This window comes from Lissotriton vulgaris, chromosome 4_1 (genome assembly GCF_964263255.1).
Source record: "Lissotriton vulgaris chromosome 4_1, aLisVul1.2, whole genome shotgun sequence".
In the NCBI taxonomy this organism is placed as follows: domain Eukaryota; kingdom Metazoa; phylum Chordata; class Amphibia; order Caudata; family Salamandridae; genus Lissotriton; species Lissotriton vulgaris.
Genome location: NC_141691.1, coordinates 1,102,708,777 through 1,102,727,600, shown reverse-complemented (window position 1 = coordinate 1,102,727,600; position 18,824 = coordinate 1,102,708,777). Strand labels below are relative to the sequence as shown.

Genomic DNA, 18,824 nt, shown 5'->3' with positions numbered 1-18,824 from the left:
TGGAGAAGCGCTGATTCAAAGGACAAAGTTGCCATTTTTACGATGCATTCAGCATAAAGGAACAATAAACCTAACCTACGTTAGTAAAACCCGAACGACTTAACTAATCGGCATACGGTTTGAGAAATAACGAAACCGCTTCCACATGCTGCAGAACTGTTGGAATTCAGAATGTATTTTACAGAAGTCGACCACGCAGAGATCTCATCAGCCGTGGCCACCTGATTCAAAGAAAGAGCCCGGCTGCAGTATTTGTCATCATTATTGCTTTCATGGCGTGGAGGCCGAGGAATGGATCACCTGTAGAAATAAGCAATCGCCGAAGCCAGCTGAAACACCTGAGCCACCACTCTCACGTGCCAAAGACCGTGATGCAATAGCAGTTGCATGCTGAATAGAGAAATGGGTGCACAAATCTGGCTTTGCAAAATAAATGTGATGGCTCTATGAATTCCAACGCAAATCCTAATGTCGAAGGTATAGTTTCATTCGAAGAATACTTCATACAGAACACTATAGACGTCATGATGGTATGTGAAGAAGCCATGGCAAGGTTATTCTATGGAGACTCTGCGAAAGCAGCATAGATTGATGTCTTCAAGAAATGGCAAATCAATCTGATAATGCGGTGCAATTGGATGGAGCTTTGCCCTTCTTTTGGGATTCCCAGGCGAGTGCAAGAGGGAAGAGAGAGGATTACAGACTGCATAGAGATGTCGCCACTCGTCAATAGACTGCAGATCCTTAAAGCTATGTTACCTCTTATCTTGTAGTGGTCATCGACAACCATTTGCGGATCCCCTCTAGCTGATTGCCGCCCGCAGACTTCCCACTGTAATGGCTTCGCCATGTGCTGCACCTGTTGGAGGCACACTGCTGCCTGCTGCAGAGGTCCAACAGCTGCTTCCCTGGATACTGGGGTAACAAGGCCTCAGATTCGCCTTGGAGATGGCCGAGATTTAAAAACGGTCTCGAAACGGAGAAAAGAGCTCATAGATTGCTTTTACAATTATTAACTTTCAGGTGGGAGGCGATAACATTCACAGCAGTACATAGATTCTAGAAAAGGATTCACAATGAAGCTGTGAGCTCTTTGTGACAGACACAGATCAAATTAGTGGGTACTAAGATTGAAATTTAGCATGTAGGCTTGTATACCTACGTAGATTTACCCTAACCAAAATCTACATGTGTAATTTTCTATTGTCCGGAATTGTATTGATTGCAGACTATTAGGCACGCACATTATCCAGTTGCAGAAAAAGCCAATTGCAGAAATTCTGTATATGTGAACTTGTTCAATAGAACTCTGTAACCCTTACCACATAAGTGGCAATGAACCACTGCAAACTGGCTTTTGCGTTGTAGCTGCAGTTGACTGTTAGCTGCGACCAGGGAGCTTTTAGCCAAATTTAATTGGAGACATTAAAAAGAACGAGTGTTTAGATGAGTAAGGATTATCCCCTGATATTTGGTGATGCATTTTGCTCAGCTCCACTTTACGTTGGTGTCCACAGCATATGTTTAGTAGCCAAGCATATTAAGTGGGAAATAGTCAGTAACAGGATCATTTCATTGGGGATAGAAGTATCTACTCTGGGTTAAATCAAAAAGATTAGGTAGGACAGGAAGTAGTGGATCAAGGAGAGCGTTATGAGGATGTAGGACACTGGCCTGTAGGTGGCCCTCAGACTCAGTAAACTTGAGCAACATCGGCTCTCCATTTTCCATTTTTCGGAGAGGGCATTTCATAGATGTCAGTTGTGGACAACAATATGCACTAGCATATGTACATTTTTTTTTCTGTCATGCTGTCTCTAAACACCCATGTCTCAATGTCCCGTGACTTATGTCCAAGGGTTTATCTACTGACATACCTTTTCTCCATGTGCCCCTGTCCACATCTATCCCTGCCTCCATGTTTCCATAGTTCAATGTTTCCTGCATCCTTTTCCATGTCTTGCTGTCACCATGGACTCATGCACCACTTCCTCCATCCCCCCTGTCCTGTGTCTCAATGCCTCTCTGTCTCCGTCAGCCAAGCACCCAAGTGTTGTCCTCCATGTCCCCCCTGTTCCTTTGTCTTTATTTACCCAGTATGGCTGGACAGTTACTTAATAACTCACTTATCCCTTGCAAGACTGCACTGAATAAGTGTCTCTAGAAAACTTCACCTAGGGATTCCACAGGCTTTGTCCCCTAGATCCCTTCTTTCAATGTGTACATGAAACACAGGGCAACAATAATCTCTAATTTTGACTTCAGATATTTAACTCACACTGGTGATTCTCCATTGTTTCTCCACATTGATCTAGCCAATCCACCTAAAGGTGAAAGACTCTATAGTTGTTTATCAGCAATGAATGAATGGCGAGGGACACCTTCCTGCACAAAAACAACCCTTAGAGACATTTTACTCTTTCTATGTGTGCTACAGAATGGCACACACTTTAGAAAGAGGAAACAATGTGGAGATATAAATATATTTCTCCTCGTTGCACCTCTAACGGGAAGGCATACAATTCTGATGCATACTCAGGTCTACCACTGTTGGTAAACCTGCAGATGCGTTCAAATGCATGGGTGGATTGGGAACTCCAACACTCCACAAATGTAACACGCTCGCTATACTGTGTAATGCATGGCAGCAAATTGTGTTGCCTTGCGTTACACCAGATCTGGCAATTCAAGCAGGGTGGCCTTGTGTGGCTTGTTAGATCTCATTCTAGATTTTAAGTCACCCTGAGACGACGCAAAACTATGATAAACCTGGCCTTTGATATCTTGACCAATAACAACTTTTCTTTTTGTTCTCAAAGCAGTGGCAACACATAAACTTCATGCTCCTAACCAGATTTTGACTTTCATACAAGAGAATTGGCGTCTTTTTGTGGTAGGAGCCTTCATACTGCCAATGTTAGATCTACCTAGGAGTTCTTAAATTTAACTTGAATAAAGTCATAATTCCACAAGAAACGGGCCCCTTTAAGTTGAATAAAACCTGTAGCAGAGTTATTGCGTTTTGTATTCTTGTATTCCCTTTTTAATGCAATTGATCACTGTTGGATTAATTGCATCAAGCTTCTAGATACATCAGACAGGTTGGTCAGTATAGTGCAGCAATAGCTGGCTGGTTCAAAAACATTAAAAGTGGACACTTACTTGGAATACAGAGCCGAAGAATGAGAAGCGTGCTCTCTCCACAACACTATTTGTTGTATTGGAATGCCTTAAAAAGCTGAAGGACCCTTGCTTGCTTCTTGCAAGGATGGCTGATACAAAAGTGGTGTCACAAGCCCTGTTGTATTTCTTCACCAGTGAATTTGCAAATAAAATACTAGTTGCACTTCTGCTGCCTGAAGTACACTAATCGTGGGCTAATCATAGCGCAGTTACTAAAGTAAGAGGGTCTGATTATGAGTGGCTCCTTCTATCTGATCCGTGCATAAGCGGCTGCTTACGAATGGGTCAGAATCACAGGTTAAAAGGAATTTGACACATCTGATAATTATAAGATGTGTTAAATACCTCAAGCTTCATTACATTTTGACAAGTTAAACCTGACGAAATTTAACAGGGAAGATGTGTGCAGTACATACCGTACCATGCAGATTTTGGTAAATCAAATCACAAAATCCACTTGTTAGTCCCCAATAACTCATGATAGGTGTTATTTACCACACCTGATAAATAATGCACTCTGTGGCATTATTGTTTATTAGGTGCGATAAATAGAACCTAAACTTGAAATCAGGGCTCGTTTTTGGAGTACCCTGTCCTTCAAATTCTAGGTCTGCCCACTCTATTATGAGTCAGGTGGATAGTCATCTTTACGATGGTGGTGCCCCCACTGGCTCTGCTGTCAGAAAGCTTACTCCCGTGGGCCAACAGGGTTGGGGCAATCAGAGTAAGGACATCAGACAGCCTATCCTATTCAGAATAGGCAGGCTAATGTATTTCCTTGACTGTCTCAAGCAGAAAATGAAGAAAAGTGCCCCCACCCGTCTTCTGAGAAAACTCTGTTTATGGGGGTCATTACTTTTTTGTTGTTTAGTAATAATCTCCCACTCTAGGAGCTTTTGTTTGAGAAACAAAAAACTGTAGTGTGTGTCCACCTCAAAGAGAGCCTTCAGAGGACCAGCCATGATGGCAGTTGATCTCAAGTCACAGAATTCAGCACTGGGCTGATGCAGATGTCTAAATATGGTGGTCTTCTGTCAGTCTGAGTGGCAGATGTAATATCCTCCTCTCTGACAGAGTAAAAATCCTCACTCGAAATCAGGCCCTTAAATTCTGTAGAGATCAAGATAAAAAGTCCATAATCCTCATTTCCCACCATATTCTATGATGGTGGTGCAAAATAAGTATGATTCTTTCCTCAAGATTAAACAGAAGCTGCACCAAATGGGATTGAAATACAAGTTGATTTCCTCGCCAACCTGAAAATTCTGAATGGTAACAAATAACGCTTCATCCTAGAGGCCACGGAGGAGGGTCATTGGAGGAAGAGCCGTTGAGGCCTCTGGGTCTCCCTTGTTGACTGAAGGCATAAACCAAAGCTACTGCTCTTTGGAAACACAACAAAACCTATTTCCCTAAAGGATCAATGAATCTGGGTCTCCCTTGTTGACTGAAGGCATAAACCAAAGCTACTGCTCTTTGGAAACACAAAAAAACCTATTTCCCTAAAGGATCAATGAATGTCCAAGCTACAGAAGAAAAAGATGGAAACCGGGCATACATCCAATATGGCAAACTGTGGCAGCATATTGGGAAATAGGAGACTGGGAGAGATTCAGACACTGAACTCACAGACTGGCTTGCACTTAATGACAGAGTTATCCCAAATTACTACAGACAACATCATTTGAATATTTGTCCTGCTCTGCACTGTGTATCACATTTAGGGGAGGTCAGGATACCATTATCCCTTCTGGAGGGAGACTGAGTACTTGGTACTCCGTCTCTCCTTGGTGTGCACTCACTGCTTGACAATTGAATTGCTGTAGATGGCATGTGGAGAGAGAGAGACTGTCTCCTTTTCTTCTTTGCACCTCTCTTCACTCCTGACCCACCAGACAGGTGATGCAGCAGAAGTGGTGGATATTTTTTAAACCATTTATAATAACACTAATTTCAATATACCAAATTATTTTATAACTAGGAGTTTTGGCCCATGAGAACTCAATATTCACCTACAAAACCAAGTCCTACGATGAACCTTATTGTAGAGCTAATAGGGACTCTATAATGAAAAGACGGATGAATTTCCCTTCAAGAGGACCTAAATGAAGGAAATGCCTTACTACAAATCATTGTCACAATAATACAATTTTGTCATAACTCGTCAAAAATGACAAACTCTGATTACTTATCAAGTCGCTTTTATCTAAGATTTCAGAATATGAATGGTCAATACACGAATACAAAAAGAAACATCATAGATTTCTTCATTAGTGCAATGTTACTGGCAAAATAACAAGTCAGAGAAATACAGATTATAATGATTTCCTTTCAATATCAATGAGAGGTGTGAGTGGAGCGAAAGAGACAAAATAAATAGTTCATTGCAAATATCAATATGTAATTCGATTTTCATACGAACCTAGAGAAAGAAACTTCTCGATCAGGATTGCTAGTATCTGGAGTGGAAAAGATCTGTGGATTTCATGATTAAATCATAGAAATCTTATCAACAGTTCACGTACATAGGATATATTACCCAATCGCTACCTTACAAACAAAGTATTAAGAATATGAATACAACTCAATCCTTGTTAGGTGAATGACGGGCTAAAAAAGGTTATGATGGATTCCAAAGGAAAATGTACCTGCAACTCAGGCACAAAGGGCCAGATGTACAACCGTTTTTTGCAGTCCCAAAGGGGTTTTAGGCCCCTTTGCGACTGAAACAAAGGTGTAGCCCATGTACCAACCCTGTTTTGCGAGTCACTAATTGATTAAAATTAGGGGTTAGGGTTGGAGACTTGCTATTAGGAAGGGGCGTTCCAAGGGTGTCCCTTCCTAACAGTGACTCCCAAACCTCTGTATGACTGTTTTGCGGCGGCAATTGTGGTTGCAAAACACTCGCAGTTTACCAAACTTCTCAGGCACTCACAAATGGGAAGGGGTCCCCAAGGGACCCCTTCCCCTTTAGAAATGCATGCGCAATAGTTTTATAAGGGAAGGCAGTGGTACCAGGGACCCTTACAAAATGAAACTGAAAAGTTTCATTTTTATTTTAAAAATGCATCCCGTTTTCCTTTAAGGAAAACGGGCTGCATTAAAAAAATAAAAACTGCTTTTTTTAAAAGCAGTCTCAGACATGGTGGTCTGCTGAGCCCAGCAGGCCACCATCACAGGGAGTGCTAGCCATTACCAATGGAGTCGCAAATTGCGACTGCTTCATTAATATTCATGAGGCATGCAATTTGCGACCACATTGGGAATCGCAAACAGTGTCTCAGACACTGTTGTACATAGCATTTTGCAAGTCCCATATTGCGAGTAGCAAATTGCGAGCGCAAAATGCTATGGTCATACATCTGGGCCAAAATGCGATATTTTGCACATATTAGATTGTCTCAAGGTTCTTGATGCACACAAACTGTTTTTACAACCAATATTTGTAAAATATGATATTAAGAACCGTGCACGGGTAGGAGAATTGTTAGCAGAAACGACCTACTTGGACATAGCATGTGCACTTTGGAGATTTATGCTTGAAGCCCAAAAGGTTTTTAAGAATTCAGAAATTTGGGAATTTTATGAATTATATTTTAGGATAAAATGAATTAGATTCGCAAAATGAAATGACTATTTATTATGTATTGTAATTTTATTGTATATAAATGATTTAACAACATTGTTTTCTGAAAAAGACGCTAATGCTCATTTATGTTGAAGGACCAAGGGTCTAAATAAAAATTTCTTTTGATTGATTGATTAAGAATACTCTATACTATTCATGCTTTCTGCATGTCTTATGCTACATTTATTACAAAATGAGTTGTGCTTTGTTTTGCACATTTAACACGTAATCTTCTAAAAAGTCACCCATGTTAAAACACCATCGCTGCTGATGGTATTCCCCTCCTGTGCTGAGGGTCAATGATTATGGGTGTGTTCATGACGAGCTCAGCTTGTCATCAGCACAGCTCAACCGTGCCTCATGACGAGCTGAGCTAGTCATGACCATCGAAGGGGTAATAGTTTTTTTTCCCACACCATTAGTCATCTGTTTTCGTTAATAAATACGAGCATTAGCAGATTTGCTTAAGCAGGATTATTTCGCACACATCATGCTTCATCAATCCCCCTTCTGATGGCGACTCAAGACATTGCACAATCTACAAAATCTGATTAAAATCTGATTTGTTTCAGAATGAAGTCAAAGTACTACTCAAGTAGCTTGGGTTGTATATTGACTGGGCCAGGACTGGTTCTGTTACAGGAAGAGATGTTGCGAGATTCAAGTTTTGTTCTTCTGATCGTATTGCATTCTGTTTGAAAAGACCTCAATGACAAAGGCCCAAGACTATCACAACAAGGAACACTGGAGTGACGTATCTGTGAAAGGGTTGTGCTCCACGTAAAAATGAGGGGCACTGGACTTTTAAACCCGACTAGTTTTGATCCTATTGTTAAATTTGACCTCCATTTGTTCATGTGTTGAATGTGTGAGGCATCTCATCGCCTACCAAGCACCATGGAATTTATGTTTATTTGAAGTGTAGAGACATTTACATAGCTTGATAACATGAGACATATCTCACAAAAGGTGAAGGTAATAAACTTAATAAGTAATGGGGAATCCTGCTATAGATCTTGATATTCTCTGCTTCTTCATGGGGTTCACTGATCCCGATAGCGCTCAGTGTCTCCTATGTACCATTCACCTAGAATATTGACACAGAGAGGAGATATGTCATAGTGAAAAAATTAGATATGAAGCTTTTAGTTTTGTGTAGCGTGTATGCACCAAATTCCAACCTATAGCCTTTTTTGTTCTACTATCCTCCGTTCTAAGGGCCATAATAAACATTCCCAAGCTGTTGGGTGTAGGCTACAATTGCGTAAATGATTTGGCCCTCGACAGACACTTTCCATCTCTACCGTGAACCCTCAGTCGCAAAGAAACTTGGGACATATTTACAAGCCCCTATCACCACAGGAACGTCACTTTTTAGAAGTTCCTGTGGTGATAGGGGTCTCGCCTTATTCACAAAGTGGCATTAAGCCCCTTAACTTGGCATAACACCGCCTTGTGAATAAGGCAAGCTTTCAAGCTATCCTTAGCGAGAAAGGGGTGGGCAGTGGGTGTTGCAGAGGGTGTTCTGTCACAACACCCATTGGTTTTGACACTGCCCCATATTTACAAGGGTCACGTTAATATGGGGCAGTGCCAAAATTAAGACTATTAAAAACCTGGTCTTAAACAGACTAAACAAGGAAAAATAGATTATTTCTTCTCGTTTTTGCTGTTTCTATGGGTGCTGTGTTCAGCACCACACATAGAAACATCAAAACGCCATGTATGATTGTTTATGTGCAGGAAGTTGTCCCTTCCTCCATATAAACAATCATTTTGAACATGATGAGTTGCAACTTCTATGTGTGCTGCACAAAGCTGCACACATGGAAGTTACAATTTGCCATTTATGAGTATTTATGTGCAGGAAGGTACAGCTTCCAGAACTTAAACAATAATTCCCACAACGCAGACACCCTTGCACAATTGTGCAAGGGTGCCTGCGTTGGTGCTTGGCAGCTAAATTTAGCGCCAGCACAGGGAGAAACGGGGGGCTGCACCGTATTCTTGTAAATACAGCGCATCCATGCATTTTTAAAGTGATGTGCGCAGCGTTACCCTTCTTGGCTTACCGCAGAGCTCCACCACTTTAGTTGTAAACATGCCCCTATATGTTTTAGGGAATGACTGTCAAAGTGGGGGCTATCTGATATCTGGTGTGAAGTGTATCGAATTCGAGAGCACTCATTCTATTCACTAATTCATGATTTCCATACCCAACTAAATATGTTTCTGGACATGATTTACTTATACTTTGGGAACCTGATGTACAATTCAGAATATCTTGGCCAGACGTTGACTAGCTACAACCCACAGTGGCTAGCATTGAAATAGAGAAGGAGAATTTCTGTTACATCGTTGTGGCAACTACAAGCAATTGCACTTTAAGATGCTTTATTAAGACCTCATATGGGGCTTAGGTTATCCCTAGACAGCGGGCATCAACACCTGAAGGAGCAAAATAGGAACTTTAGAAACGATTGCTGGTAAAGTCGCAGTTACAGTGCAATAGATCAGATGAAATTGCGGCTTTAGAGAACATAAGGTGACCATGCTACATGAATTTGTGCCATGTTTAATGAAGGAGGAGAAAGACCAGATAAGCTTCTTGCCTGGCTAATGTCCCCCTAAAAGCGAAAGCACCGAGTAACTGCTATACATACCAAGAGGAGAATATTGCTAAATAAACTGGGTAACACTAACTCTGCTTTTGCTGAATATTATGATTATTCTAAATGAGCCTCCCACCCCCAGTTCTGAGAAAAATATACTTCTGCTTGGACAGAAAAATGGCACCCAAGTTGGTAAAACCTCAAAGAATTGCACTGGGTCCTCCCTTAGCTCTAGATTGTCACAGCCATTAACAATTGTTGAGGGGTAGATATCCTAGCTCCAATGGGTTGTCTATTGAATGTTGTGTCATGTTTTGTGGGTTTCTCTTTATTAAAGTCCTCACAATTCATGAAATCGCAAAACAATTGGATTCCCTACCTCCCTGCGCTGGAGACTCAATAATTGTGGAATTGCCACAGCCCATCTGAGGTTCCCTAGTTGTGAGATCATATTGCCTGCTATCCATGTTAAATTTGTATTGCAAGATTCTAGGGAAATAATAGCTAATCAATTGCTGCCGCTGTTCCAAAACTTGATACACAATGATCATCATGGACTGATAACCATCTGCTGCACCACTCATAACTTATGCATGTTGTTCCACATGATGACTTACATCGCCATAGAGGAAGCCTTAACCCCTTGGCTGCAGCAGTAATTCTGCCGCAGTGCTAGGGGGGCCGCGCGGCTCCCCCATGCTCGTGACGGAACCAGTCCGTCACGAGCCTCGGGCGCGCTGTGCTTGTGACAGAGTGGTTCCGTCACGGCCCCGCCCACTCAATACAATGCTCAGTGCAGACGTGAAATCGCTGCCACGCAGGTGTGGCGGCCGGGCCGTGACGGAACCACGCCGTCATTAGCACAGCCCGTCCGTGGCTGGTGACGGAGTGGTTCCGTCACCAACATGCAAAGGGTTAAATACCCTTCATTTGCAAAATAGGTTTTGGGGGACAGATACTAAAATGATTGAGTCTATTATATTCACCCTATACAGCAAGATTCTGCCTGCAGTGTGGATTATTAAAAACATTGCCGATAAGCAAAGGCATTAGACAAGGATGTTTCGTGTCGTCATCCTTTTTTCATTAGTTCTGAAACTGTTGGCTTGCTCATTGAGAAAATAAGGACTCCAATATAGGATATTCCTGTTGGGCAGACACCACATCATGCTGTCATATGCAGGTGACGTGCTGCTCTACTTGTGAGATAGCCAACACCATTTGGGGTCTGTCATGGAGTCCTTAAAAGTATGAGCCACATCTCAGGTTTGTGTATTAATGAGGGGAATACTTTGTTGCCCTACTCAAGCCACTGGAGAACTAAGAACAAAAAAGATTGCCCTTTTTTAGGTAATTCTGTTAACAACATGCATTCAAATATCTAAGGATATAAATTCATCACAACAATGAAGAAGAGATTTTTGGCATTGTTCCTAAATCGTAGCAACAACATGAAATTCATTGTCCTTCTGGTACAAATATTCATTCTCAGTTCTGATAGAGTGACCATGCTACTTAGACTTTTAAATTAATTCACCAACATGGCCATTATCCTTCAGAGAAAACTCTTTAGAGACACGTATTACATGCTTGTTGACCTGAGTTCGAGCACTGGAAGATGAAAAGTGACAATCAGCAAACTGATTGCTGTCTGTTGTGGGTGGTTAGCGTGCCCCGGATTATGAACTCTAATACTTAGTGGAACAATTGGACTTGTCTACCAGTTGGTTGTCAGTGGACTCCATTGAGGAGGCCATTCACATAGGCTTGGAAATGTTTCCAACCAAGTTGCACAAGGCTCTCATGAGTAATGAACCAGTGGCCTCCAACTGTCCCAAGTTAGGTAAAATGGTTCAGCACTGCTGACAAAGATGTCAGAATCATTTTCATTTGATGATGATGTGCACACTATGTAGTAGTGCCTGACCAAATTCAAAGACATGTCTCGGTTATTTAACAAGTGGACTTGGTTGGAAGCTGGGCTCAAACGTGTGCAATATATAAGGCAACGGTTCTCTGCATACAATTAAAGAGCAACATATGGCATTGCAATAGGACAATTCTTTACCTTTGGTTTATTGCCAAGTTTCATTTGTTTGACCTGGGATGTGAAACAAGTGTACTACAAAGGATACCCTACTCTTGATGGTGACACATGGAGACAGGATGGAAATGGTATCCCTTCTGAACAGTTGTTTCTTTGACATGTCAATTGTAGATGTTACATTGCTGAGGACGAGATAAGACTCAAACCTAAATGAGGAGCTGAGCAATACAGAATGAGCCTTAGCTTTGGAACATACAAAAAGTGTGTACTGGAATTCGAGATTCAAAGTAACAAAATTCCACTTTTTGCTCTGCACCTATTAGTCCCCTAAAAGTTTTAGTAGAATTGTGAGAAATTGGGTTGTTGATTGACTGGGGCTTGAGCCCTGGTCAAGCAACAGCCACAATCCCTTGCAGGGTGAACCACAAAAAGTCACTAAATTAACCTATGCTTAATCATGGCTAAATTGGCACAAAAAGCAGTCAGGCTTAATATATAAAGTGTTAATGTATCGCACAAACAGTAATGCAGTAAACACACAACACAGCAAAACCCCCACACCAATTTAGACAAATCGAGTATATTGTATTAAATAATTTCACACCAAAACAACAAAAATCCAATCAGTAGAACAGGGGTTATGAATTTTAAACAATTTATTAAAACTATCACCAAAAAGATTAAAGCGCGGACAGTGGACAAAAGTGGAAAATATGGCAGACCGCGATGGAGCGATGTTCAGATACAACAAGTGGAATGCGCCCAGTCAGCGCTTGCCTTTGGACTTAGAAGAATTTCTGAGAAAACTTATAAGAATGTAAAGTTTAGGGGGGTAAGGCTGCAGGAGGTATGCGAGGAGGGAGCCTTGGGTTGAAGCCACAGTGAGGATTTCTACGTTCTGACTTATTCTCTGAAATGGAAGTCAAACATCTTAAGTGGAACAAGGCAGAAGGCTGTAGCTGAAGACAGTTCCATGACGCTGGATACTCTTTTGGTGAAGGACCGCTGAAAAGGATTTGCTGCTGCGGAGTAGACCATAGCGGGAGAAGCAGCAAAGTCAATAGGACTGGCGATGCACTTTGGTCAGATAGGTGTGGAGTTTGGTCCCAGTCTCATCCTGGTTCTCAGAGCAGTTTCTGGCCAAAAATGTTTTAAGTTCTCAGTTTGGGGATTTGGCCATCTGGGCACCTTTAGCACGACATCCAAGGGCCAGGACTCTCTCAGGCTGGGTCCAGTTGTGGGTTCAAAATGGTGGGAGCCTTTTGTGTCCCCGGGTCTCTAAACAGGAGGCCAGCAAACTAGCCCTTTGAGTCATTCTGGTAGTCCTGGGTTCAGGTGAAGATGCAAGGCGAGGGTGGCATCTGAGGGTTCATGGCAGGCTCCAGGCAGAAAAGCAGTCCTTCAAGGTACAGTAATGCAGTCTTACAGCGTGCACAGCAGATCACAGCAGCAGGTAGTCCTCTGAGAGTCCTTCTGCAGGCTCAGGAGTGAACTGAAGAGTGGGTCTGAAGGTTCTATTATAACACTCTGGTGTCCTTCTTCTAGAAGGTGGGAAAAGTTTCGAAAAAGGGCCTTTGAAGTTAATGACATTTTCTGCCATACCTTCCCTAGCTCCAAGCTGGCTGCAGTGACAATGAGTGGGTGTTAGGTCCTTTGTGTGAGGCAGAGCACCCCCATTTAGTTGCAAGTGTGGCCATGGTCAGCTCCGCCCCCACCCTGCCTGCAAATGGCCCATTGAGGCATATCTCATCCCTCTATTGTGTGACTGTCTGGGAGGAATTCACAAAGTCTAACTCCACTACACCCAGGACAGGCTGCAGGCACAAAGGGCTAAGGGCACGGAAATGACAGCTTTCTAAACGTGCACTGTATAGACCTAGGGAAAACTAGGCCTGCAGGGTGCTCAACCTATGTCCATAAGGCTTCAAATATATAGTCTACTCTTATTCATTTAGTGTAAAGTATCAATCATACAGTAAACAAAAATCAATTCAAAAAGGCTTTTTTCACATCTTTCTCTATTTGACTAAATGAGTAATTCTCAAAAAGATTTTTTAAAGCATAATATTTCCAGATCATACATTTCCAAAATGCTTTTGTTCCATAATCAAAAAATACAATCAGTACACAAGTTGTGATTCCTAAAACACCCAATGCATTTCGGGTTGCGTAGAACCCTTCTTCAGGGGTTACAAATTTTGCAAATTATTGTCTTGTACTTCTTCTTTGATTCACTTTCATTCCACAAATAGGCACTACAACATAAATGATACACATTTAAAATGAATGTTTTGTTATATTCTTCATTATTACAGTGAGATAGCACTTCTACTGAAATGAAGAGTAAAAGGTATTGATGAAATGAGCCGAAGAGTGCAAAAATAAAATAAAATAAAAGAAGGGAAGAAGTGATACAAAAGTGTGAAAGCTTGTAACTCGCAGGAGTTATTATCCACTGTATTCTATATTAGTGTTCTCCTTTTGGTGCTACCAGTGTCCTCATCCCTGCCCGGTGTAACTCGAGCACGCTACCACCCTCTAAATTCAGACATGTCTACTCACGTTCAACCCTCGCGTTCGCTGGTCGGAGTTTCGATTTGCTCCGTACTCGGTCCTGTCCTGAATTTGTCGAGTGATCAGTTTAACTGTAAAAGTAAAATTCCCCTTGTTTTTAACTGATTTGGCACCCGTTGTATTTCCTGCAAAATATGCAATCCACACATCTCTGATTAACGCTTACCCCTCTGTGTGCTCAGTCACTCCCTTCCTTCTCTAACGTTCCATAGGTGACCTCGGCCTCAATACTTGTTTTTCACTCTGCACTCTCACTGTCCTGATGGTAAACAGAAATCACGCCCTTAGTCAAACCATCCTCACCCCGAGTGGGGCTCTGATAACGTAAAGTCACCAAGTTTCCATACCTTCAAACGCTCGATAACCGTACCGCCTCTGCCGAATCTACTTCCGTTTGTTACGTGATGGGCGCGCCTCCGTGCTCTTAAAGCGAAAATGCTACTTTGTAACTTTATTAAGATTGTCCCGTGTACAAGCAAACAATCATGCCCTGAACCTTCTGTTCTCCACGTTCATTTACTGTTATGCCGTGTTCTCTACTATGGCTCCGTAAGTTTCAGTAGATTATAACTTAATACGGACTGTGGATTTATCAGCCTCGTTTGTCCCAGAATACTGGGAGTGACTCCATAATGAACTTCCTCTTAAGTGTGAACTGTGCGTCCTAAATGAAGTGTGCATATCGAAGGAAATGAAAGAGGAAAAAAGAAACAGACTGAAGAAATGGAAAAATAATAGATTAAATCCCAAAAATGAATTAAAAGAGTAAATTAAGTAAATTAAGAAGTGCATATACAGATCCCTTGTTATCACTGATGTTCAATGTCTCGCATGACTCATATAACAATGTTTATACATTAAAGAAAGCATAGTAATTCATAATGATCATTGAGACCCCCAGGGTTCATTATCTCAAGATGTGTAATCCAAAATGTTTCCCTTTGTGATAAAAATGTATGGTGGTCTCTCTCTGTGTGACGCTCTACTACTTCCAACACTGTTATGTTATGTTATGTTATGTTATATATTGTCTTGTATAGCGCACAGCTACTCAAAAAGAGTGTCCCGGCGCTTTTATTGAGCCCTGTAGCAGAATAACACAACACAGTGATGTAAAAACAGAATAAAAGAAACAGAATCAGAGGGAAAATGGCCTAAAGGGCAAAAAGCCAGGTTTTAAGGCCCTTCCTGAAGGCAAGCAAATTAGTAGCACCGCGTAATGTCAACGGCAAAGTGTTCCACAACTGTGGCGCCAGCAACCCAAAGGCGCGGCCTCCAATGCGGGCTCTTTTTACTCGCGGGACCACCGCAAGAAACAAAGATTCAGATCTTAGAGATCGAGCCGGTGGTAAAAGGCTTGGAGATACTTTGCTCCCACAGCATGAAGAGCTTTATAGGCCAAGGTCAAGGCCTTAAAGGCAATCCGCTTCCGGATAGGCAGCCAATGGAGCGACTGCAACAGGCCGGCAGCGCTGGCGTGCCTATTTGGGCCATAGGTGGCCCTCGCAGCCGCGTTCTGAACAACCTGCAGCCGCTGCAATAGATATTCCGGCAGGCCCAGATAGAGGACGTTGGAATTATCCAGTCTTGAACCGATCAAGGCCTGCACTGTCATCTTCCTATGCTCCTCTGAGAGAAGAGGCAGAAACTTCCGGAGCATCTTGAGGAGACCAAAACATGTTCCCGTTAAACCAAGGATCTGAGATCTCAACGTCAGACCCTTGTCCATCTTGACCCCCAGGTTCTTAGCCAGCTGGGACGAGCAAGACGGGGGGAACATATTAATAGGCCACCATGCCTGCCAGTCCGGATCCGATGAACAGCCGAAGAAGAGTACCTCAGACTTATCTGAGTTGCACTTGAGGCTGTTCAGCTGGAACCATTTAAAAACAGCCCCAAGGCATTCCCGGATACTCTCTCTATCAAAATCTCCTCCTTTCTTACACGAAAAGAGTAGCTGGGTGTCATCGGCATAGGATACGATCTGGGCCCCGAAAGACTCCGCCAATGCCGCCAAAGGGGTCATTAAGATGTTAAAAAGAGTCGGGCTCAACACAGAGCCCTGCGGAACTCAGACTCCCAGAGGCTCCCTGTGTATCTGAGTTGTGGAATGGTGTGTGCTTCCTTTACCCAATGTGCTGCCAGATTTGATGACAATGTTTTGTTCCGTATTGTGCTTTTATGTGCTATGATTCTGGTTTGAACTTTTCTTGCTGTCCTCCCTACATATACCAAGCTGCAGGGGCAACGTATCGCGTAAATGACTCCTGTTGTGTTGCAGTCAGCGTTGTGTTTGAGTTTGATGCTCTGTCCCGTGTTAGGGTGTCCAAATTTGTCCCCCACTATGACATTGCCACATTGTCCACAATTCATACATCTTCTCATACCTTTGAAATTTTGGGCTCTGGCTCTTTCCTTCTTCTTTAGAATTTCACTGAGAATCTTGCCTCGTCTGTGGGCAAAAATAGGGGTGTGTTTAAATAAGTTCACAAAGTCTGGTTCGTTTGCAATGATTCCCCATCGTTGGCGTATTATTTTCTTGACAGTTGCTGCTTGTGATGAATACTTCAAGATGAATACTATGCGTTCGTTTGTTGATTTCTCAGATTTTTTCAATAGACTGTTTCTGTTCAACCTTGCCACCTTTTTTTCTGATTCCTCAAGTACCTTCTCTGGGTAGCCCCGTTCTTTATAGCGTTCCACCTGTGCTTTGATCAGTGTTTCACATTGGTTTGATTCTGATGAAATCCTCTTGATCCTAATCAGTTGTGAGGTGGGCAGGTGGTCCTTCAGAGTTTTTGGATGAGCACTTTCATAATGTAAGGTGTTGTTAACATCTGTTGACTTCCTGAACACTGTTGTTGATATTCCTTCCAAAGTTTTATAAAGTTCAGTGTCCAAAAATTGAATTAGCTCTTTTTGAATATTGTATGTAAACTTAATGCGTGGGTTTTTTGTGTTCATTTCACTGATCCGTTCTTCCAGTTCCACAGTGTCTCCCTTCCATATAACAAGAATGTCATCAATGAATCTGACTAATAGTAATGTGCTCTCCGTCCATTTGCGATCTTTTAAAATGAATTGGTCTTCGAAGTACGCCATGAAGGTATTTGCGTATGCTAGGGCCCCAGGGAACCCCATAGATGTACCCGTCCTTTGTAGGAAGAAGTCAGATTTCCACGAGAAATAACTGTGGTATAGGGAGAAATGTAACAGTTCTAGTAATAACACACAAAATTCACGATCCAGCTCTGAGTTCAAAAGTCGCCATTCCATGGCCTCCATGCCTTCCATGTGGGCAATTGAGGTGTATAGTGCTACTACTACATCAATAGTGCAGAATACAGTTGTTTCACCTACTAAATGACTGATAGCAGCAATTCTTGCCAAACAATCTGTTGTATCTCTGATATATGTTATCCATGATTGCACCAGCTTTCTAAACGTGACATTTTCAAAATTGTAATGCGAAATCCGACTTTATCTTTAGAAGGTATCATTATAATTCCATAGCTACCAAACATGACATAATTTCCTGCTCCCAATTGGAAATGACAGCTTATTAAATGTAATAAGGAATCTCTAATGCTATTCTGTGGGTGGGGTAGGACTTACAGTAGTGAAAAACAAATATGAATGTTTTTCACTGACCGGACAGGTAAAACTTAAAAGTACATGTCCAGCCTTTTGATTACATAGGACACTGCCCTATGGGCTACCTAGAAGTGACATATTTAAAAAAAGGGAGTTTAATGCTTAGCAAGGGGTTTAAATGCCAAGTTGACATGGCAGTTTAAGACTGCATTCAGGCTGCAGTGAAGGCCTGGGACATGTTTTAAGGTGCTATTTATGTGGGTGGCATAATAGGTGCTGCAGACTCACTTTTAGTATTTAATTTACAGGCCCTGTCTTTATGGTATACCACTCTACAATGGACTTACCAGTAAATTAAATTAACCCAATTCTACATGTTTTAGGGGAGTAAACACAAGTACTTTAGCACTGGTTAGCAGTGGTAAATTGCAGAGAACCGCAGGGCCAACAAAGACGAATTCAGCAAAGAGTTGAGGGGAAAATGCAAAACATTTGGGTATGAACCTAAAGAGAGAGCCAGGTCAAACAAGGGAGTATCATGGAGATGCTAGTTTCAGACATAAAGTAGGTAAAGCCATTTTTAATCATATAATACGGAAATGCTAATAAAATAAGAGAGTTGTGGAAGTGCATATTTTCAACAGTAACTGTACTTATTGGACAACCTTTCACTAGCCGACCTAAATTGCTTCTACTAGGCTTACTACCTAGGTTAGGAGCTACCGGCCCTGTAATGAGTTTGCTTTTCTAGTTGGTGTCTAGACCAAAAACACATTGCTATGTCTTGGTGTGTGCCACTTAAACACCTACGGCCCCTAAGTTACCCTGTACTAAGCAAGATAGAATTGCAGTTTAGGAGGTGACAGGCATACACTCTGCTATTTCTGAAAAGAACACAATTTATTAATAGATTATATCTTAATTAAAATGGGGAGTCGCAAAATGTATTTATCTGGCGCAATGTTTCATAGGAAGATTGAACAGCAGTACCGCAAAAACAGCTGCTCGGAATTGCACCATATTTGGCAGAAAGCTAGATTTTGGTCCAACAAGCATGCTTTATGTGATTTGGTTGAATAGTTTTGGGAAATTTAGGTTCCAAATGTGTATATATAAAGGGACGCAGATCCTCCACTGATCCAAAAGATCTCAAAGTAAGATCTGATTGGCTGCCACCACATCAACA

At 41.9% G+C, this 18,824-nt stretch overlaps 1 protein-coding gene across 1 annotated transcript in view; it reads left to right on the top strand.

The window, feature by feature from the left end:
• The window catches only part of GABBR2 (gamma-aminobutyric acid type B receptor subunit 2), a 1,712,046-nt gene that overhangs the window by 1,662,386 nt on the left and 30,836 nt on the right, over nucleotides 1-18,824 (top strand). The gene's annotated exons all lie outside the window — the stretch shown is intronic.